Consider the following 22,915-nt stretch of genomic DNA (forward strand, 5'->3'; position numbering starts at 1 on the left):
AACTTGTATGTACTCAGGAATTACATATTGCGGGCATCAGCTACTTTAATGTCTGTGAATACTTTTTTAATTCTATTCCAGCCAGGCTTCAGCTCTTTGGTAATATGATCATATGGATTTAGAAGTTTAATCACAACTAGAACGATGATTTTTTTTATTAAAAAAGGAAGTCCTCGTGGTTTTTTCAGTTAGATTGTTACCAGAAGGGCTACCTGCCATACCAGAACATTGCCTTACAAGCCGACGCGATGGCACAACTAGTCGCTAAAAGGTGTCCTGCGCTGTCCATTATATACGTGGTTGTATAGAATCCCGACCGCGGCAGCAGCATTTCAATGGACACGAAGTGCCTAAACGCGCTTTTTCCTTGTGGTTTGAGTGCACGTTAAAGAACACCAGGTGTTCTAAATTAATCCGGAGCCCTCTACTACGGCGTCCCTCACAGTCCTATGTGCAGGTTCGGGACGTTAAACGCCACACCATATCGTACCAGAACACTGATTTACCTCTTTGTGTCGAAGGTTCTTTCGAATATTGTGGTCAGTGGCACTCGACACAAGCCTCAGGAATATAGTGACATCGCTTGCAGAGCTTTTCTTCCCAATGACGTCAATGGAGAAACAATAGTTCCATCTTTTTTTTTTTTTTGGGGGGGGGGGGGGTAGTATCTCTAACTTTCGCATTCCTGTGCATACAGGTTTTTTTTTATAATCTTAAGTGCGATGTCTGATATTTTTTATCTCGGCACATCAATATTTTTATGCCGCCGAGACTGTCATGTATCTGCATAGCTGCAAACTGATTTCCTCTTAGTTTTTTGTGCATGTATCGACTGCTCTGCAAATGTGATGGCGTCCGGGTAAGCAGAGAGGTAAATATTCTATTTCCTCTTTAGAGCTTGCCTTGTGGGCAGTGCCGTGTTGTGCCTCTAGAAATGAACTAAGTACAACTGAAGCCAGAGTGTTTAGAAACAGTCGTGAGTGGCGTCCATGTAAACAGCGTGCTCAGCCAAGAACAATGATCCATATAACGATCCTAAATAAGTCATAAACTGAATCACGCAAAGCGACACAGCCACATGCACCAAAAAAACACAAAAATCGCAGTATACAACGAAGTGACGCAGGGAGCAGGCAACAAGGTCAGCAGTAAATGGCAAGGGCGCCAAAGTAATAGTGCGTAATGATGCTTTGTTCTCGCCTAGGCTCACTCGAGTCACAATTTGCAAGAAAAGTAGAAACAAAGCTGTTATCTGAGGAAGGTTTTGTTGCTAAAATGAGGCGAAGTTTGCAGCCAGATTTATATCCGTATTTACATAGTTTTTTTTTTCTTCCAGGGGCAGAATACACCGACTGCGAATAACGAAACGGCGCAAAGCAGTTGCGCACTGCGCTTTCGAAGGGTGCACATGACAATCGCCGCTTCCGATTTACAAAGGCGGCCTTAGCTTTGGTGCTGCAGCTGGGAACAAAATTCGGCTCACTTCATCGATATGCGACCAACAACTTGACGGTAGGGGGGAGAGGGGTGGAGCCTCAGCGTCGATCATGCCACACTTCGGCCGCAGTGGCGCGCGGTAATGCGCGTCGTCGGAGGATGCGTGGGAGACGGGACTGGCTCGAGCATGCAGCACTGCGTTACTGCCGCGGCCGTATACGTGCCCTGAAAGCTCGTCAGCAGTATTTTATACATCGTATACTGCATGCCACCGCGACCCGCCTCTAAGAGGCAGACAGCTTCGTGCGGGAAACGCGTTGAATTTGTAGGATAGAGACATTGGTACGTTTTGTTTACTCCAAGGCGTCGAGTGAAATGTCAACGCCTGTTGTAAGGTGACTTTCCAACTGAAAAATGTCTACAACGGGGAATGACATTAACAATAACAAAAGGCAGAATCATTAATACATTACATCTCTTCTGCGGGAAGCAGACACCGCTCGTGAGCTAGCGCTACCGATTGGCCGACGTCTTTTGCGAAACTAATGCTTTCACCCCATACACTCACGTGTACACAAGTACTACCGTCGCGTGCCGCCTCGCATTAGAGCCGCTGAAGAAAAGGCACACACACTGCATTGAGCACTCTTTTACAGGCCAGGAGTGCTATAGATTTCACACTTACTCTTCGGGCCAATCGGCCGCTCAGAAAGGCGGTTCGTGCAGCGTGTTTGACCCATATTGCCGTTCGTGACTTGGGATAGCGTTTCCTCAAAGCGCTCGTATGCGCCGCACGCCGGCTTTCTTCTCGCCGCAGCTCCCGTGCTCGCGGATGGCTGCTTCGCGTGCGTGCACCAGTCCGGCGATTGCCACCGCGTGTGCGCATTTGTGGCGTGCGCGTTCGATCGATGGCTTCTTGAGCACCGCAGCATGCGCACTCTGATACTGCGGCAGCAGCAGCCAAGGAGATCGACGAAACGACCGCATGGCACATCGACGTTTCACCGCAGTCTAGCATATAACGCATATATGAAGTCGATAGAGGGATGCAAAGAAGTTGCTGCCGGGCACGACTACCGACCATCAAGCCATCCTCACTGCGCATATCATTAATGTAATGTACACGTGGCTCCAGTATGAAAAGAAGCACATGCTGAGCATTAACCAGTGTATGTATTCTGTATGAGTGACAAGCACACTATTCCCCTGTTTTCTAAGCAGTTCTCCTCTGGACACATCATAACCGCTAGACGTTTTCAACTTTAGTGCAGTAATAACAACAGCATTTTTTCTTGTGCGCAAGTTGACCATTCTCTTGCATATCGCAGCTACCTGCGTACCTCTATACAGTCTCTTGTATACAGTACCTGTATATTATCTACATCACGTGTTCATTGTTTGTCACGCTGTGACGTCAGACTAAGTGATGTAGTTATTAGCATACTTCCCCAATTATGCGGTTCTCAAGGGGGAAGGGAGTGGGCAGTGAAATCTTTACTAATGGCTCGATAGCTACGGCCGGCTCATGTCATACTCTCTCATATATGCATGAAGCATACAAGTAACTGCTTGCAGGCTTTGTATATACTTTCTGCGCATGAGCACGCGAGCAAACCTAGAGATTAGTTCCGCGAGTGCATAACCAATAGTTAAGGTTCTCTTAAAGCGTGCCTCTTCTGCACATTGCCTTCACAATTAATAATTACGATTCGTGCTAGCCTCACCGCTTCTCTCAAGTCTGGACTAAGAGCGTTCCCCTGACAGAGCGACGACATTGCGATGAGGAGGTTCTGCTGTCTCCTGTGCTCCGTGGCTGCTTCTCAAACCTCAGTTTACCTTCTCCGTAATCGCTGGTGGAGCGGCACAAGCCAAGCACTGTAAAAAGGCGCCGACAGCAGTCACAGAGGGGACACGTTCTGGCACAAATTACATTTGATAATAAAAGTAACAATAACTGAGCACATCATCCAATTCAGCACTTTAGGATGCAGCACCCCATGCTTGGATGGACCGAGACCGGCCGGTTCAAACACGCCCCCGCATACACATGTGTGACGCCACCCACACGTGAACAGCCACCAGATAAACGCATGCGAAGCTGTGGGCCACGTCACTATCCAGGAGACGTGGCGCTAATGGTGCGACGCTCGAAAGTCACTTCAGGCGCTTGGCGCTGTCGCCTTCCAGCGACAGCTGTTATTACTGAAAGTGCGAGCCACTATGCGTCCACGGCGAATATCTGCAGGGGAGCGAACGTCTCGTAACAAGAAATGTTGGAAGCTCCTCTAAGCACCTCACAGGACCGACAGATGACGCCTCCGCACGTGCTCACATACAACGATGCAAGCATACTTCTATTGCAATAAAAAAAAAACTCACACAAAGCACCGTGTACTGCCTTATTAATGAACCTGTACTTCCAGTTACCGCCTGTACGTCTCCCTACCCCATACTTCCGCATCAACAATATTTAAAGCTGTATTGGACCTGCGCGCGACGCTATCGACATCATCATTATCATCGCCAGCCTGACTACGCCCACTGCTGGGCAAAGGCCGCTCCCATGTCTGTCCAATTAACCCTGTCCTTTTCCAGCTACGGCCACTGTATTCCCGCATACTTAATCTCATCCGCCCACCTAACTTTCTGTCACCCCCTGCTACACTTGCCTTCTCTTGGAATCCACTCCGTTACCCTTAAGGACCAGCGGTTATCTTGCCTTCGCATTACATGCCCTGCCCAAGCGAATTTCTTCCTCTTGATTACGACTAGGATGTCATTAACTCGCGTTTGTTACCTTACTTACCCTGCCCGCTTCCGGTCTCTTAACGTTACACCTATCATTTTTCTCTCCACAGCTCGCTGCATTGTCCTAAACTTAAGCTGAACCCTTTTCGTTAGCCTCCACGTTTCTGCCCCGTAGGTGAGTACCGGTAAGATACAGCTGTTGTACGCTTTTCTCTTGAGGGATGTTGGTAAACTGCCACTCACGATCTGAGAGAAGCTGCCATATGCGCTCCGCCCCATTCTTATCATTCTAGTTATTTCCCTCTCATGATCTGGATGAGCTGTCACTGCCTGCCCTAAGTAGACATATTCCTTTACCACTTCCAGCAGTTCGCTACCAATTCTGAACTGTTGTTCGCTTGCTAGACTGTTGAACATTACTTTGGTTTTCTGCATGTTAGTTTTTAGACCCAGCGTTCTGCTCTGCCTGTCTAACTCATTGATCATAATTTGCAGTTCACCTCCTGAGTGACTCCGCAAGGCAATGTCATCAGCGAATCCCAGATTATTTAGGTATTCTCCACTAACTCTTAACCCCAACTGTTCCCAATCCCTGGCCTCGAAATACCTCCTGTAACCAGGCGGTGAATAGCATTGACGAGATCGTGTCTCCCCGACTTTTCATGCGACCTATTTTAAGCACGTTGATTTTACACATTTGATTTTCTCAGAGATTTTTATGGCTATTTTAGAATTGTTGTTTTGCAGCTCAGCTGATGATAACTTGAAAACCACGGAAGGTGCCTTTTAGCGCGTTTAGATAGGCGCATGATGAAACGTGACAATAATAAATGGATTTTCATACGCGAAAGCCGATACAAAGGCTATGAAGCATGCTGCAGTGGGGGGCGGGGGGGGGGGGGGGGGGGGGGGGGGCTTTATACCGATTCCAGCATCGGGTTTTTTGCATCCACCATCTACTGTTAGTGTTTGAGTTTTGCGTCCGTCTGAATGCGGCTTCAGCAGCAAGCACCTATAACCTGCGTCACCGTGGGCCCACTGGTCAGCCGCAGTGCGTGCAGACTTCGAAGGAAACGCAGCACTTCGACATCCGGATTTCAGTGGCGTGAAAGCGTGAATAGTTCTAAGGAGCACTCTTCCAAAAATTGCAGACAGTTGGCGAAAACTTTGGAAACCGGTTCCTCTCAGAGGCTGAACCCCTTAAAGAGAGGGTCTCGTTTACCCTCATTCTGCGCTGGTATGAGGATATTGTATTGCTCACCCCTAATACAATTAGCAAATCCATACGAGTAAATTCTAATATGGGCCAAAACTTCGCAGAGCTCCCCAGAAATGCACGCCGTAGTCACACCAGCAGCCCGGTTACGTCTATACTGAATGGAAGTGCGCTTTCCCACGGGCCTCCCACCAGCGGTACACCCAGCGCCTGCTGCGGCCATCTTATAGCCCTCATCTCTTCACCTATGTTTTCCTGCTCATGTGAGAGGCGGTGGCGAAGTATCGCACCGGGATGGTCAACACCCATTCTGGTAAGGAGCGCTCTTTGATAATCACTCAGTGAGCCATTCTAGTGTATAGGTGCACTTTGTCTAGCATACATCCTCAGGAGTTGTTCGCCGGGAAGTGGCAGCGCCCCGAGTCTGGTTTCAGTACCAGTTGTTGTTGTTGTTGTTGTTGTTGTTGTTGTTGTTGTTGTTGTTGTTGTTGTTGTTGTTGTTGTTGTTGTTGTTGTTGTTGTTGTTGTTGTTGTTGTTGTTGTTGTTGTTAGCCTAGCAAAAGATGACACATACCCGCACTGGGGGATCGGCCAAGAATCGCGTGACTATTCACCTGTATCCAGGTAATTAAAATGAAAAGCACGCGGGAAAGCAACACCGGAGGATTTTTCCTCATGAACAGAAAAGAGATGAAAGTTTTGACTTCAAAATTAGTATTTATAATAGTAATAATAATTATAAAGAGAGGAACTGCACGGAACAGAGACACTGCGCACGGGGGGATTTTCTACGTTTACTTCATCGGTGCGGGCTCTTCGCCGTCCGCGCATGCAGGTAAAGTCGGCGCTATATGCCGATATGTAACAGGAGGCGGAAGATTTGCAAAACCGAAAGGCCTTATTAAGTTGCGATTCTTCAAAACATGGTATCAAGTAAGCAGAAAATGGGCGATTAAGTTTACTGAGCAACCTACGATATATACAGCTGTAGACACTTGCTCCTCAAGTGCGCTTGAACATTAAAGTCAGTGCTCATACTCCTGCAAAGATTCCCCGTTGAATGCAATATTACTCACACACAAATTCACATAGACAAATTATTCACACAAAGAGCACTGTACTGAGGGCTCTTTTCTGTCGTGGCGCGAAAACGTTTCAAGGATTACCCACGGATGACGAAAGCAGGTTATGATTATACACTTGAAACACATTCACCGAATGTTGCCATTTCTTCTCTTGTGGGCCTATAATGTTGCTGGCGGGCTGGGAGCTCGGGCCTGCCCGATCCTGCACGTGCGGCACGGCTGATCGTTGGCCAATCGCAGCTCGTTGTGCCGCATTCCGTCTTTCTTTTTGCTTCTTTTTCTATGCCCATGGCTGCGCACTTCTCTCTCTTCTACAAGGAACTGAACGCGCAAGGGTAATGACATGAGGTGCTGGTTATGGCGTACAGCAACCGTCAAAAGTATACAGCCCAAGGGGTTCGCTTCTAAGCTGTTTAGCGTGTCACCCTATAGAACTGCTAGCAAACCAATGCACGGGAGGATTGTGGACTCGAAGCCATTTATCGTCCAAAAGATTACGGTCGTTGAGTATCATAATCAGGCACGCTGAGGGCCTCACAAGCAACCCCCCTTGGGCTGCATAGTTTTGACAGGCGGCGTACTTATGAAGGAAGCCAACTGTCATAGACTCCAGGGAAAGCATAGGGAAGTTTTTTTTTTAATTGGTGGTGTTGGTCAATGGGAAATTAGTGCGGTAAGCATACAAAGTAGAAAAAACAACCATATGTCGCAGATGGGATCAGTGCCCATGACCTAGGTATGTCGCATACACTGCTCCGCCAACTGCGCTATGACGGCAGCTATCCAACATTTCTACTTTCGAGAGCGTTTGTGTTGCGTGTAACCTAACCTTTGAGAGTGTTCACCAGCGCCGCCCTCAACAATAGAGGCAGGCGTAGAATGTCTTCTAATACTGCAAGTTCTAGGTGTATCGTGGTCAAGCGGGGCGGCGGCTGTACGAGGACTCGCTTTGGTATTCCTATGTGAAGCTTGAAGGTTTGCTAACGCGACGCAATCGGGTTTTCAGTGTACTCTCCAATCATCAGTCCAAGTAGTTTTTCACGCGCGCTCATTACTGCTATGAATGAGATCTTTTTCCTTTTTTTTTTACATGTCTCGTTTCTTAACGCCCTTCGCTACGTTGCCGGCTCTGCACTTCGTAAATAGCTGCCCCTGTATTCTAGGTACCTCGGCTTGATTGAGTCCGCAACATAACTCGTTACTGCGACAAGAGCCAGGCTGTGCAAGCGGAGTATAGCTCGCGGTCCGCCCTCAAGGAATTTCGCGGCTCCTGACAAGCTCCCGGGAGACCCCGTCGGAATGCAACAAAACCGGCCGCCGGCGCGGGGTCTTACGAGATCTCTACAATGCAGCCCATGGGCGTCAGGTGCGCACTCAGCGCGTCGAGCGCGCCGCGGAGAAGAGGGGCGGCGGCGTCCCGCCCGTTTTTGCCAGTTTAGCGCGTTGTTGCCGCGCGCGCGCACGGCTGACAGGTGCGCCAGAAAATGAAAAGTGGCGGGAAAGAGAGCAATTAAATGAGGCCAGTCGGGAAGTTCCCCAAGAGCGCGCAAGGGAGGCGCGAGCAGGCCGGCCCCGGACGGCCAAATTACTTGTTAAGTTGATTAAGTGGGGCCCGGCCGGCCGGTGGTAGCGCCGATGGCGGCCGCGATAAGCGCGCCGATGGCAGCTAATTGCGGATGGATGACCCTGCGGGGCCGTTTCCATCCGAAAGTGCCTCGCGGCCCCGCGGCTGGCTTTCACGCCGCGCGTCTGCAGGTTTGGCACCGGCGGCGAGCAGTCGTGAGTTGCGGCACTGGAAATCGATCGCCTCTTCTACGCCGCGCCCGCCGCCGGTCCCCGCAGCTTCCGCAAGAGCATGCGCCGGGGCTTTGTAGTCACCCCCGTATTGGTAATGGCTCTACATTATCAGATATAAATGCATAGCAGCGGAAAAGCGCTCCACAGCCATCCGTTCCTTTGCTGCTTCCTTTTTGCGAGTTGCGCGCGTGTTGCCGAGCTGGGTCGCTCCGATGGCGAGGACACGAACACCCGGAAACAGCGAATGCGTCGTGGAGATAAGCGCGGTCTTCAGCGCGCACGCCTTCAGCGGCTGGTTTCGCCGTTGGCTTTATAAAGCGTTAACGGTCGAGGGATCTCTTAACGGCTCGCGTGCGCTGAGCTGCGTTAATTTCTTTCAAGAACACCTGGTCTCCACGGGGACCCTGTAGTTAGGGGGTTAATGGTTCTTTTTTATTCGAAATTCTTTCTTCACTGAGAACTGAATAATTAATGAAGTTGCAAACATGAGCATTGTCACAGGTCGCTGTCAGCGTCAATAATCTATTCCACCCTAATACACACTTTAACACGGGTAATTATCTCGCAGGGTACGGTCCGCAGTAACTTGCCTTCGCGGCCTGGGGTGTCGCGATAGGTGGAACCATAGTTACATCATGAGTTCACGCCCACCTTTCGCGCCTCGTAGCTGAAGCGTCTTTTGTTTTTCATTTTGAGCCACCTGTTAGGTTTGACCTCCAATACGATGCAGCTACCGATCGGAGCACCGCACTGCAGACCGCCACTGTGGTTGAGGGTGGCGCTTAATTGCGCACTCGTGATACCATCAGCTGCATGCAGCGTGCCCTGTCTCTGCTTGTATTGGGGGAATCGTTGCAGAGAAACATGAGATTGAGAGCTACGTAGCCTGTTCGATGGATAGGATGACTTTCCCGAAGCTAAGCTGGAATTTTCACATACGTATGTAACCGAAGTGCGAGAAAGTGCTTTTTCCAATCTGAACGGAGACATTATCAACTGCCACACTTTCGTGCCTTGTCGGCGGAACATCATAAAAATCATCATCCCCGCGATCATTCGCATTATAGCGGTATTATGCTACGCGGGACGCATTGTTCTTTCAAGAAGAAAAAGATTCATCCCAGATACTACGGTGGGTAAAAATTTCAAAGGTCTGACATCGGGCGACATTTGTTTCACGCGCCTTGAGCAATCACACGCAAGTTTCGTGACAGAGGAGCGTGGGTCAAGCTTTTTTTTTTTCATTTATTTATCCCCAAGGCCATTAGGCGTCACAGAGGCGAAGGGCGGGAATTTCAGCAGATTAATATACACAAATAATGCAGCGGAAACAAATTGCCAAAATATAATAGCACGCAAAAAAACCACACCAGAGTTAAACACACAGTACGACAAAAGAAGCGTGGTACAGTATTATCAGGGCAATGTTTGTTACAGAGAAGGATTCTGATCACAAAATCCTTGATACTGTGTTACAGAACAGGTAGTAATCTCGGGTGGTATCTGCTGTAAGGCCAGGAAGGTGGTTTCACTCCTCCGAGGTCCTCGGCATGAATGAATGAAAACAAGCTTTCGTGCGAGATGAGAGTACTCCTACTTGTTGGAGATAATTTGTACGATATGAAGCGTATGATGCTGAAAAAATTAGTTCAGCCCGCAAAGTAGGGCGTTGAGAATCGATTTTGTGTTGACCCATACAAGGCAATTTTTGGTGCAAAAGCCCTAAAATAGAAACGGCGCCATCATGTTGCAGGCAGCACTCGGCCGACCTTGCCACTGTGTGGCGCCACCGTATCGGTGTGGTATTAATACTGGTAAAATTTCAAAACATGAGCAGTAGGAGAGCAAGAGAAGGCTGGTGCTGGTGACATAAAAGTAGAACAAAAAAATTGCACGGACCGTCAGAGAAATCAAAATAATAAAGCCCCCATTCAGCGTCTATGGAGATTAGTCCAAAACAAAAAAAAAAAAAATTGGCGGGGTCACTTAGGAAACTTAGTGCGAATAATGCGAAAGCATTTCAATTCTACTCCAGTTCTATTACAGTTTAATTCTAATTCTATTAAATTTCTATTGAATATATATTGTAATTCTAATACAATTTTATTCGAAATTCTATTCCTTTTTAGTTGATGCAGCTTTAAGTACTAGTGCTGACTATTACTGGATAACATTTCTCATTTTCCCGCCTTTGATGACGTCACACAGTTTCGACCAGTCGCGAGTTTAGTTAACGCAGCCACTTTTTGGGAGGCGCCGGGTTTTCGTGTCGATGAGCCATATAGTGCTTTCGCATTAAAACAACAAACGCTGCTTTTTGTTTCTTCCTAAACGAATCCGCGTACGTTGCTGAACCCCTAAAGTGACTCAATGGCTAACCCCCCTCCCCCCCCTCACCCCCCCCCCCCCCCCCGATAGTCATTGATCTGTGATGTGGTTCTTATATTGCACTCTGGGCATGTGCGCGGGAGCTATTAGGTCATGTGATTGTTAGCTATAAATATGCTTTTTTCTTAATATAAAATATAGTTGCGAGTCAGCGCTCGTCTGTGTGCTTCCTTGTTCTCTGTCTTTCGTCCGTTCGCGCTGTCTTCTACCAAAATGAACAAAAAACCCACCTTGGTCGAATGTCAGCATCACCTTGTCAATTAAAGTTCTGGTGGAAAGTCCTTGAAAATGATATTCGTTAATTTAATCTAGAGAGCTCTGCCTGCTCACTGATTAACTGTGACCCCGAACACTTTCGTCGTAAGTCGCCACAATGAATCGGTAGTCATGGCGCTCGGCTGCTGAACGGAAAGAAGCATGTTCGTTCCCTGCCGCGGCGGTCGCATTTTGATGGAGGCGAAATTCTAGAGGCCCGTGTACTGTGCGATGTCAGGACACGTTAAAGAACCCCAGGTGGTCGACATTATATTCTGGAGGCCTCCACTACGGCGTCCCTCACAGCCTGAGTCGCTGTGGGACGTTAAACTCCCATAAACCATAAACCAAACCAAATTTCGTCGCAAACTTAATACGGGGTTTACGGCGTTTAACGTCCCAAAGCGACTTAGTTTATGTGGGACTCCGTAGCGGTGGGCTCCGGATAATTTCGACCACCCGGGGTTCTTTAACGCGTACTGACACCGCATAGTACACTAGTACCTAGCATTTCGCTTCCATCGAAATGCTACTGTCGCAGACTTGGGATCAAACCCGCGTATTTTGGGTCAGCAGCAGAAGCCACCGCGGCGGCTCCCTAATACTTTGGGTGTGCCCTTCTATTCCGTGAAGATGCCCAGAAGGGGTGCATATATCGCACAACCATGAAAATGTGGCTAAGGTGGTCATGAGTAAAGGAAAGGCGCAGTAATTGTCTGACTTATGCTGCATGGACAACTCAACCACGCCATAAGGTAAGGGTTGAAGCAGATGAAATGAGGGAGGGATAATGACGCACCATAATAGAAAGGTCCACCTCAGCCTCGACCTGTTGGGCTTCTTTAAGTGCACTGACATCGCACAGCACTCGGGCTACCGCGGCCAGGATCCGTGATCTTGCTGCATTGTTTGCGATACTATAGAGACGATAGTACTCGAAAAAGTTTCTGCGTCGAGTTCCTCTTACTCTGCTGCAGGCAAGCGTCTTTAGCGGACACGTGTATCTATAGCTTTCTCTGCGCCCGTGCCCGTAGAATCAGTGATGCTCATACGGAGGATTTGGCCATGGAAGTACTTATGCTGCGTTCGGGGTGACGCGTGCAGGTGTCACCCCGTGAGGCGGACGTGTTGCGAGGAAGTGGTGGTGTGGCTGTTTTCCTTCTAGACATGCTTTTCTGTAAAAGAGAACAACTGGGTTAACTTAGAGGGTGGGAAAGGGGATTCATTAGCTTGATGAACAAATCTCTGCCTCCGCATGTCGGTTTGTTCAAATGTGCGCGTGCCTGCATGTATTTTGTACGTGTGTGATGTACACAGTATTCCATGGGTTTTATAGACACCGGTATAGAGCAGTCAGCTCCTGCACTGCCGGACCAGCACTCCATCACCATGGGTGTTGCTGCCCGCGACAGGGCCGATACCCTGGTGTACTACTACTGCAGGCGTTTTTTGATGGAAGTGCGGCAGGAAAAGAATGAGAAAGAGAACTCGTTTTCGGGTACAAAATAGCCACCCAAGCTACCAGAATCGGTCAGCCCTCTTTCTTCGGCACGTCTTAACTAGAAGTGTGCGAGCTTGGCAAGTTTAAGGGTGTACAGGAAGGCAAGTCGGCGGGCACAGGATTTTTTTCTCCATGGGACTTCCTTTTTTTTCTTGGCAATTTAGCGCAGCTGCCGAGGCCGGGCACCTCCGAGATTGTCGTACACCCCTGGAGGGTAGAAGGGGCCAAAGTGGGACGCCTGCCGACGGGTTTGTTCTCAGCTATCGTGATAATAATGTTGCGCTCATCCTTCTCAATCCGTCGCGCATATAGAGTCGCCGCAGCGGGTCGACGCGGCCCGCTCAAGGCCGGCCGGCGCGTTTAGGCGGCCCTCTTGATTAGGCGACGCCGAAGGGGCCTCGCGCCTCCAGCCTGATTACGGTGCGCCGTCGGTTCCTCGGCGGCGGCGGCGGCAGCTGGCGCGCGCGCTCGCTCGCTCGCTCCGACGGGGCCGGCGGCCACGATCGATGCGATGCAGAATGTTTTCTCCGAGTAATCATCTATCAAGCTCCTTTGACGCCGTTAAACAGGATACACCTTGTTGCGGGTGCCGCACTCGACCACGGTCAATAGGCAGGATCGTTGATGGATGAGTGTGCTGAACGAGTGGCACTCGGCTCTCCGCCGCCGCATGCGCGGGCAGGTCGCCCTGGCTCTTGCTGCGGGGGACACCGATGCGTCAATATAACCGCTACGCGCGGCGCCCCGCCTTTCTTTGGCAGTTTCCTCGCGTACAGCTTCATTGGCCGGCCCCACTCTGTCATTTAATTAGAGGCCTTCGCGACCGGCTGCAGCTCCCTTGACCGATTAGATAACTGCGCCGCCGCCGACGGGGCCTGTTGAGGCGTGGAGGCGGCGCCGCAACCCCGAGGCCCCTTCCTTGGCACCTGCCAGGAGGCGGCCCGTTTCTATTACTCTGACGACCGAAAACGGATCCACTCTGCGGCGCGGCGGTTGACTAGCAGAGGTTTGCTGCCATAACACGCGTATCTATTGTGGCCGGGTCGAATTTCACAGTCGTGACCCCCGAGCACAACTGCGGTCCCGGCCGTCGCGCGCTGACGCCTCGGCCAAATTAAACGCTCACGGGAGGAAAGAGGGGACGGAGGGAAACGAAGCCAGAATGTCTTAATAACGCAAGGCGCGTGCGTTTCTCTCGCGCGAATTCGCATTCCGCGTGCTGGGCAGATGCCAGAGGAGAGGGGGAATTGGACGCGAACAAGCAGCTTGGCGCCGGGGTAAGTTGCGGAAAAGCCAAGACCTGGCACATACATGATTCATCAATTCTGGATTTCCTACGCACATCCAGCAGCGCGTCCAACGTAAATGTCCGATCTACTGTGTATGCACCGGTGCTGCCAACACCTTGAGCGAAATTATTATTTTTTTGCGAGGCTACGAAGTGGCCTTTGTCGAATTCACTTTGGCTTCTATGAAGATGCGAAAAACACATTCTATTATTCAATAAATTAAAACTAGCACTGCGAAGTGTGCACGAAGTGTGATGGGTAGAAGAACATATCAGCCAATATAAATATGGTTTGTCGAGGAGGTAATGAAAATACAAAGAGAGCCCCATTAGGAAAGCGGTGAGGAACAGAAAGCCAGGTTGTGTTCAGGACGACCGCTTGAGGAAATTACATGGGGGAAGAAAACAGAGAACCGAAGGGCACGCTAACGCTACGCGTAAAAGTTAAGTGACAGTTTAACTCTCACACCATTATATGCTATACACTCTCATTATACCATCTGGACCCGTGCACACCTGGACCCACGCTGATTTATAGACGGCTGAGCTAGACATCTGCAGTAATAAACTTCCAATGGACGATTACAGCTGAGCGACAGATCGGATGCTCCGCTTATACAATCCGCATGTCGTTCTTCGCGTGCTGCAGAGCATCAGTTCTCAGTGGAAAAGGCACTATAAGAATAATTTTGCCCACGGGGGGGGGGGGGGGGGGGGGGGGGGGGGGACATGATTCAGTTGCAAGTGTAGCGTCTGTCCTGTCCTTGACTTTTGTACGCGGCGTTTTAAAGCTACATTATCCGCTCAAATAATATCAACATACGCTAGATTTTCTAACGCAAAGACACTGTGTGCGCTGTTCACAGGGCTTATAAAGATTTCCACCGTTCACAAGAGGCTCCGAGTTCCGTCATTTTTCCCGGGCATAAATTCTTAAAATCGCGGGAACCAAGGCTCTACACGAACCGTAAGTGTGGAGGATATTGAAACAGCCCAATCTCTCGTCCACTACGCTAGTTAGCCTCAGTCGCAGACAGAACTGATTGCATACGGCTCATGCCGTTCTTCGTAAAACTCCGTATTTGCGCCACTTTTTCACCTCTTTTTTTTTCGTTTATTCAACACAAGCGCAACACGACACGTGTAGGTTAATCCCTGGAAGATTCACACTCACTGCACTTTATGTATACATATGCAGCTCCACAAATTGCTGAGGACGGCCCGTTCATAAAGCTGCCTCTTGTCATATCCTTTCAGGCGTGTGCACTATACCGGCACAAAATAAAGCTGGTGCATTGCTTAAGCGCAACTTTTTGACGACATTATCTAAGCTGCATTCACGTTTGTACAAGACCTTCTGTCATTTAAGCGCTGTCATAGCTACTGCGCAACCAATGGCGAAAAAATAATGCATGCCCTTTAGCTAAAGTGACGAGAACGGCAGATGCAGACGTTACCAGCCAACGCCTGTGAGCATTCATCGACTGTATGGATGCGCGATAAAAGAAAATAGAAAAAAGTTCGAGCGCAGGAACTGGCGGTCTTGTTGCCGGTCACATTCACGGAGAAATAAGGAGTACCAAGATTGCGAAAGAAGCGCGGAGAGCGGGAGGATGTGCGAGGGGAAATCAAGACAGCCAAGAAAGACGGAGCACGCAAGACCGACCTCTCGAGGGGAAGGGCATGAGGGGGGTTAGTGGTGCCCCCACCCGGAATAGCGGCCGTTGTAATTGATAATTACACGGCGGCACCTCAAAAGGGGCTTTCGATAGAGGCGCTCCGCGATGGCGAACCGGCCGACAGGCCAGTTGGCACGAGACAGCCCTTTCTCTCTTCGCTGGCGGACGCGGCTCGTTGTTCCCAGCGATGGCAGTCCAACGGAAGAGTCGCCAGCTATACGCACCGCTCGCTGCCATCTGCCAATTAAGTCGAATGCCAAAGAGGACACGGTGAACGCCATGTGCACACGTAGCCACACAGACGCCGTGTCAATGAGGACCAGTGACTCCTTTAATTTCACTTCTCTGTTTATTGTCCATGTGTTGTACTCGTAACCTGCAGCAGTGGCAGCTGCCACGCTATAAAGATTCTCGGCGTCGCTTGGGGGTCGTCAGCCTTCTAGCAGCCAGTCGGAATACGCGGCCCCCGCCCGTAAAAAAGGGATTCCTCTTCCTTCTCCCGTTTGCTCGCACAAACTCCTCTGTATAGCTGTGTCATACAGGCTTTTTAGAGCTTAAAGACCAAGTGGTGGTATACGTACATGGTGACAAAAACGGGATGACGTCACCACACCCGAGTTCACGATATCACTTGCTGACCAACGAGGATGGAGCACATCCGTGTTTACCTGCTGGTCATTGAAAGTGAGCAATCACGTGATCCAGCTGTGGAGTCTTCAGGCCTGGGAGTTCACTTCCCTTGGCGGTCTAGCATCTGTGTTGTCACTCATGCCTCAAGAAGGGCGAAAGCAGCACAAAGTCTGTCATTCCAATGGCGATCGCTTCCGCTTCTGATTGCCTATTTCCTTGGGTGCACCTGTCAGAAAGTGGCACGTTAGAAATTTTCTTTAGCTTTAGTGTTTCAACCCCTTCGTGTAGAGTACAGGCTCGTGGTACATTGTCGAGATATGGCGATGATGGCGCAGCTCTGCGAAAGGTAGCGCACCCTTGAAACCAACCTTGAGAACATCCACTGTATACCGTTTATATATATATACTCGTCCACGCAGGCAAGGTTTTGGAATGATCCGTGCTGTCAAGCTGAACAGCTTTTTCTGGACGTCTTGCAAACTGCGACCCAGTATGTCAGGCTAGCTGGCCGGTTGGTGTTGTCGTATCGGCTTCAATATATAATAAGGAAACTATCCTAGTGACTTTCTGAGACGACGGCACCGTTTTATAAATTCAGCATCATTCATTAGCGTAGAGAGACTCTCTCTCGGGGTGACTTTCATTTTTAGTATTCGCAAGGACAGAGCAAAAAAAAAAAAAATCCCGATCAGGGTGCAAATCTCGCGTTTTCTGATGCGCCGAAAATACTCGAACTTCCAGTGTTGAGAGCTGCCCAGGAACACGAATACAATTTCGTACAACCTGCTCCAAAGCAACTCTGGCATCCTCAGGAGACGGCGTATGATTTCGGCCTCTCTCATGTACTCTTCGCTTCCCACGTTACAGGCACGGGTAGGGACGTGCGGTTAGCATCTTTTTTTCCGAAACCGAATCTATATAATACGAATATTCTAGCTTTGCTACCGAATTGAATACGAATGAAATGTTTGCCTCACTATTCGGTATACCTGTGTGAATATTCGTACACAACTAATATTCATGCGAAACAGCGAAGCGCCAGCAGCGGCGCTGTAAATCAGGGGGTCAGTACGGCACCTGTTGAAAGCCGCAACACCGATCTCCACTAGAGAACGCGCAACACGAATCCGTTATATTATTTCTATGACCATCATGTCATATTCACACGAATATTATCTTTTGCTACTGACGACGACAGTGAACAAACTATTCCCAAATTTCAGGTGATGAGAGGGGCGAGAGTTTGAGCCGGGGCCTCCGATATTGGACATACTAGCAGGTTTTGCTAAACGTGGCTGAACTCTCCCGCGTCGCCCAATCTCGAAGGCCATATGTATGGCCATTATAAATGCCGTTACACAAATGGGCCGCCTCAAAGCGATGCACCCTCCTTCCTGCGCAGACAGACAGCGGCAGCATGCTGCGAGGCGTCGGAGTGGGCCCTGTTTTTGAAACAGTTGTCCCCCCCCCCCCCCCCCAAAAAAAAAAAAAACTGCGGCGTACCGGAAGAGACTGGAAGAGACCGGAAGCGAGCAGAGCTGGTGAGGGAACAAACGCGTGTTAATGACATCCTAGTCGAAATCAAGAGGAAGAAATGGTCTTGGGCAGGGCATGTACGTACTGCGAAGGCAAGATAACCGCTGGTCCATAAGAGTAACGGAGTGGATTCCAAGAGAAGGCAAGTGTAGCAGGGGGCGGCAGAAGGGCGGATGAGATTATGAAGTTTGCAGGCATAGGGTGGGCGCAGCTGGCAAAGGACAGGGTTAACTGGAGAGACATGGGAGAGGCCTTTGCCCAGCAGTGGGCGTAGTCAGGATGATGATGACGATGACCGTTATCGAACTTCGTGCCAGTTATCCGAGAACTGTTCGAAAACCTTAGAACGAATTCGATTTGTTTCGAATAATTTTGAACATGTAATATTTGATTCGTTCGAGCGAATCGAATAGGACATTCGAGAAAGTTTCGAATATCCGCACACTCCTCGGCATGGCTCTAAATTCGGCAGCGATCTGAATATCCGAAGCTATAACCGTGTTTGTGGAAAGACTCGGAAAGACTGCCGCTCAGTCGGCGCGCTGTGAACGAAGAGACCGAACAATATTTTATTTATTTATTTATTTATTTATTTATTTATTTATTTATTTATTTATTTATTTATTTATTTACATGGGAATTAAAGGAGAGGTTGGTTCTTATGGTATCGCCATGCACCGGTTATTCCTTTGGAGATATTGGGGAAGCAACCACTCGTACTGACGGCATTTGGGGACATAAGAACGCAATAATAAGTAAGCACAGATCCGTTTCAATAAACAACGACATACGTATGCAAGAATGGCTTAACCACATACCCATGAATGTGAACCCCAAAAATGGTTCTCCGGCTACCATCGCAATCACGAAATGATAATGTCAGCGGAGGAAAGTGAACATTAAAGATATTGGAGACACTCCCAACTCACAAGACACCAATGAAGAGAGGCAGTGGCTCTAACGTCTAGCAATTCAATTCAAGTAGCACCTAGTAACTCCCAAAGATTCCGCTGTCTTTGAGGAATGACTGCAGCGCCAGAAGTGCTCATTTCTGCTGCGCATGCGTCGGCCGCGAGCATATTATTTTATCAATTGAGAACGTTCAGGTTCCTCCTCTATTGTGTCCGGTATTTGTCACGTTCTCGGTAATCCAATAGTAGGCGTGCAACATCCTGCATGGCCTTCATGGGCACACACATATTCACACGGTGGGCTGTCTGCGCGGCCACTTGTAGAAGGTGTTTCGTGGGGCTGCCAGGCTGCTGCGTCCGCCTCGGTGTTTCCAGGAAAAAGGCAATGACCGGGTATCCACTGGAATACTATGTAATATGCTGATTTTTGTTTGCCTTGGAATATTCCTTAGGTACATCGTATAACAGCCCAAAGTTCCAGGTATTGAACAAGCGCTGTCGGGGGATTTCAGTGATGACAAGGGAGTAGCTAAATATTACCCAAGTATGTGGATATCGTACCGTTGACATCACTTGTAGGGCCAAATATACAGCGCAAATGTCAACAAGATAATTTCTTGCCGATACATTAGAGATCAGGAACGTCTTGTGCGAGAACACATTCGATAGAGTCATTCAAGAGGACGGCTACACCGCTATCTCTAGAAGCCACTTCATAGTCAGCAGGAAATACCATGACATCGCTTATGTCATTGTGTAGCCAAGTTTTGGTTAATTTAATTTCAACCTTGTGCGTTAATATGAACAATTCTCAAGCAATTTTTCTTAGGTTTCACTGTAACATTATTGCGTAACAAGCTGTTCTTTTTTTTTTTTTGCGTGTAAAGAACCCGAAGTTGTAAACGGATCGCTCACGCTTCCAAAGAAGGGCGGTTCTGCGACTGCGTCTGGCTTCACGTAACTGGGCGTTTGGTCGTTTTACGTTTTTTGTTAACCGGCACTTTGTCTTTTTCTTCGCTGTCCCAAACATGAGACACTTTGTTGATGTTTAACGTATCATACGCCAAAAAAATTAACCCCTGATTTACTTTGTTAAACTAAATGTGGCGTAGGTGCGCTAGCACAGTCACTTTGCTTAGTTTTGTGTATCTTAGTTAATTTTGGTGATTGTGCCGCCGGATTTATAAAGGGGGGGTTGGGGGGGGGGGGGGGGAGTTGAGTTTGCGGGCAGCGAGGCAGTAGGCCATCCACATCTCACCCCGAGCGCCAGTGACTTGGTCCTTGTCTTCAGATTTCCTAAGCGGCTCGTCGCGCGGCCGTTCTAAAACAAACAGAGCAGATGCTGCTGGCAGACGGCTGCCGAGCTAAAAAGTAAAAGCAGCAACAGCAGCGAGGGGTGCCGGAATGGGACCCGCTCTGCCGAGTGTGCGTGCGCGCCTCGCTCCCCGGTGCATTATCTGGGGTCAGTTTTATGGCTTTTCGAGCGCCGTGTAGAGAAAGCTCTGAGGACGCTTGAAGACTGAAGCTCGCCTGGAAGGCTACTGGCGGCCCTGCCCGCAGAGAGCACGTGCGAACGGTTGTGCAGCTGGCTGGCGGTTAATGTTCAGTGTTTGCTCTGCAGCGTGGCTCAGATGCCACCCTGTATCTGTGTTTGGAGCCACGGTTGGTGGAAGATGTGCTTGTGTGTGTTTTGTTGTCGTGTTGATGTTGTTTTCGGACTATGTGGAAAAGCGCGATCGACTTCTTGTAATGCACGCGGTCCACGCGAGCAAACAAGCTCGGGTGCACCGGCGTGCCACCGGTGCTTTCCATTTGAGAGAAAATGCTCCGATTGGCTCTAAGAGGTTCATTCCTGATTGGTCGCTAAAATGGTCCCCAGAATGCTGGGGAAACTGATTTAAGGAGACGTTTTGGCGCCAAAAGGGCCCACTTGGGCAGGGGCTCTTCGTGGAGAGTCGGAGTCGCGAGAGCACGGACAGGGCCACGTTCCGAAGAACGAGGAGCCGCTACGAGTAAAGCGAGTTAAGTCGGTCAGGCAGGACAGAGTTTCGTAGGGGCAAGCTTCGGCCTGACGCTCCCGGTCGTTCTAGGTGGTAGCGACCACCCTGGTCGATGTGTAAAAAGTGTAAATAGTTTGTAAATAAACCAAGCTGTTCATTTCTACCAAGAAATTCGTCTACGCATCATCTTCCTCCTGCAACGCGTCGCGCCCAAACAGAACCCCCCCCCCCCCCTCTCCACAAAGAGGACCCGACTCTAACTGGAAAGGGGAGGGGGGTAAATTTAGGGCGATCAATTTTATTGATGAGGAGCAAAATGCGAAATGTCTCACTTCGCATCACGCGCCCTTTCGAATCCGCTTAAAGCAGTAATAGGAAGCACATCACAGGCTTTCGTTATATCCAGGGTTTTCGTTATATCTGAGTCTCTTGTCTCTCCCACCCCTCCCCTACTACACGGAATGGCAGATTTCCCTGTCTTTATTTTGCTACCTGTCAACTGTGCCAAGTGGCTCTTGTGTTAATTAACCCCCTGACGAGACAGCTTTTTCGCTAGCGAGGCACACAATCTGAATGCGAATTCATTGCGCAAGCACTTCGTTTTTCACTTATGTTTCGGTTTTTGGATCCGCTGCGCACGGATGGAAGTTGATGAGGATGGCGACGTGCAAAGCACAGCGCGAGAGGCTTTCAGTTTAGCACGCGGGATGCTCAGCGGCGGCGATAGTCAAGAAGTAGCGCGCCCGACTCCGTTCGTGGCAATGGTGCAGTGGTCTAATGCAGTGGCCAGCAAAGCGGGTCTATTCGCTTCGCCCCTGGTTCGAATCGCACTCGCGGCCGTAAAGAGTTTTATTCGTGCTTCGTCCCCAGACAAGACTGCTTTTTTGCTTGCGATGCCTGAAGCTAAAAAAAAACCCTTCCTTTGTTCTCACGGTTTGCTTTCGCACTTGCCCGAAGTTTCTTTCTCACGTCACGCAATGTGAAAAAGTCCCCACCGACTGGAAAATCTTTGGCCTTCATTTTATACACTTTTTTTAAGTATCGAGGCTTTATTTCGTGTCCAGAAGCTTTAGGATAATAGGTCCGTATTATCTGACTGCTTGCCTAGCCTGCGATTGTGCTCAATAGGTATAGGATCGAGTTCCAGAATGTCTTGAAAAATTTCTATGTTCACGATCTTTTCCAGCGTTTCACTTGTTTGCTCGTCAGCTTCCTTCGTGTAATAAAGAATGACAGTTGATCTTCTGCTGTAATTTTCTAGGTTATCTAATCTCCCCTCAAGCGTTTGAATAGTAGTACTCATGCGGTCAATGTGATCTTGGTAAGACATCACTGTCCTCGAGCTTCGATAATACGTCTAATTTCTTTTCGATATCCTGTAATCGGCTCTTTTATGTATTTGACATCAGCTGCAATACCCTTGAGGTGTCTTGAAATGCGCCCCAATTCAAGGCCAAGGTTAGGCTATACCCCCCCCCCCCCCCCCCCTCCAGCAATAACAATTCCTTCAGGTAAAACGTGACGGCATGAAACAGGCAAAGAAGCCGGGAGCACAGGAGCCCCACCAGGAATAGGTCATTAGGACGAAAGCATTTTCCATAACCCTTTCTCACCTGTACAAGGTAGGTGAAGGTAGGTTAGTGTTCCGCATGCTTCCGATGCTGCCGTGTCCAGTGACTGCGAAGTCAGTGCGAGGCCCATTTACAGCTTCACTGCACTGTGTCGCCACCTGCAGTTCCGGTCCACAGTGCTCTGCGATGATGCAGGCACTGCCAAGGGTCGGACGCTGGCAGGCGAAAATCTTTATCCACATGCCCATGCGATGATGCATGGTGATCATGCGCAGGTGTGTTGACCACGATGACGTCCGGACAGCTCATGGTGGTGCATAACTGCACAAGGTAAATGAACGGATTAGTGTTCCACATGCTTCTGATGCTGCCTTGAAAGGCATCAGTACTGTTAATTATTATATCTCTGCAATGAGCACGGAATAAACCTGACATTACACCCATAGCGTCACTTAAGGCTGTCCATGACAGACTCGATTGCGGGGATGCAATGGGTAGTGTGCCGGGCATGCAAAATGGCGAGCTCCCTCGGCACGGGAAATAGTACGCAGTAGTGGTTAAAAAAGTGCCGTATCTGTGCGGTTGAACCTGTTGACAGATATGTGCCCACTCAGTTGTACTATCGTGATGGAAAGAAACGTGAACAATGCGGCGCGCTCCGCTGTTCGAATTTCTCTTCATCGCGCTTTTACCTGAGTGGCATGAAAAATACGACAGAGACGTCCTATAATGTTTCACGGAAGACTCTGCCGTCTTTTTGTAACAACGAAGCAAAAGCGTGATAAAAAAGAAATGCGAGCAGTGGAGCGCCCAGGCTCCGCCCTGTTCGCGTTTCTTTTCATCGCCCCTGTACCTGTGTAAGACATGGATGCA

This window comes from Amblyomma americanum, chromosome 1, assembly GCF_052857255.1.
Source record: "Amblyomma americanum isolate KBUSLIRL-KWMA chromosome 1, ASM5285725v1, whole genome shotgun sequence".
In the NCBI taxonomy this organism is placed as follows: domain Eukaryota; kingdom Metazoa; phylum Arthropoda; class Arachnida; order Ixodida; family Ixodidae; genus Amblyomma; species Amblyomma americanum.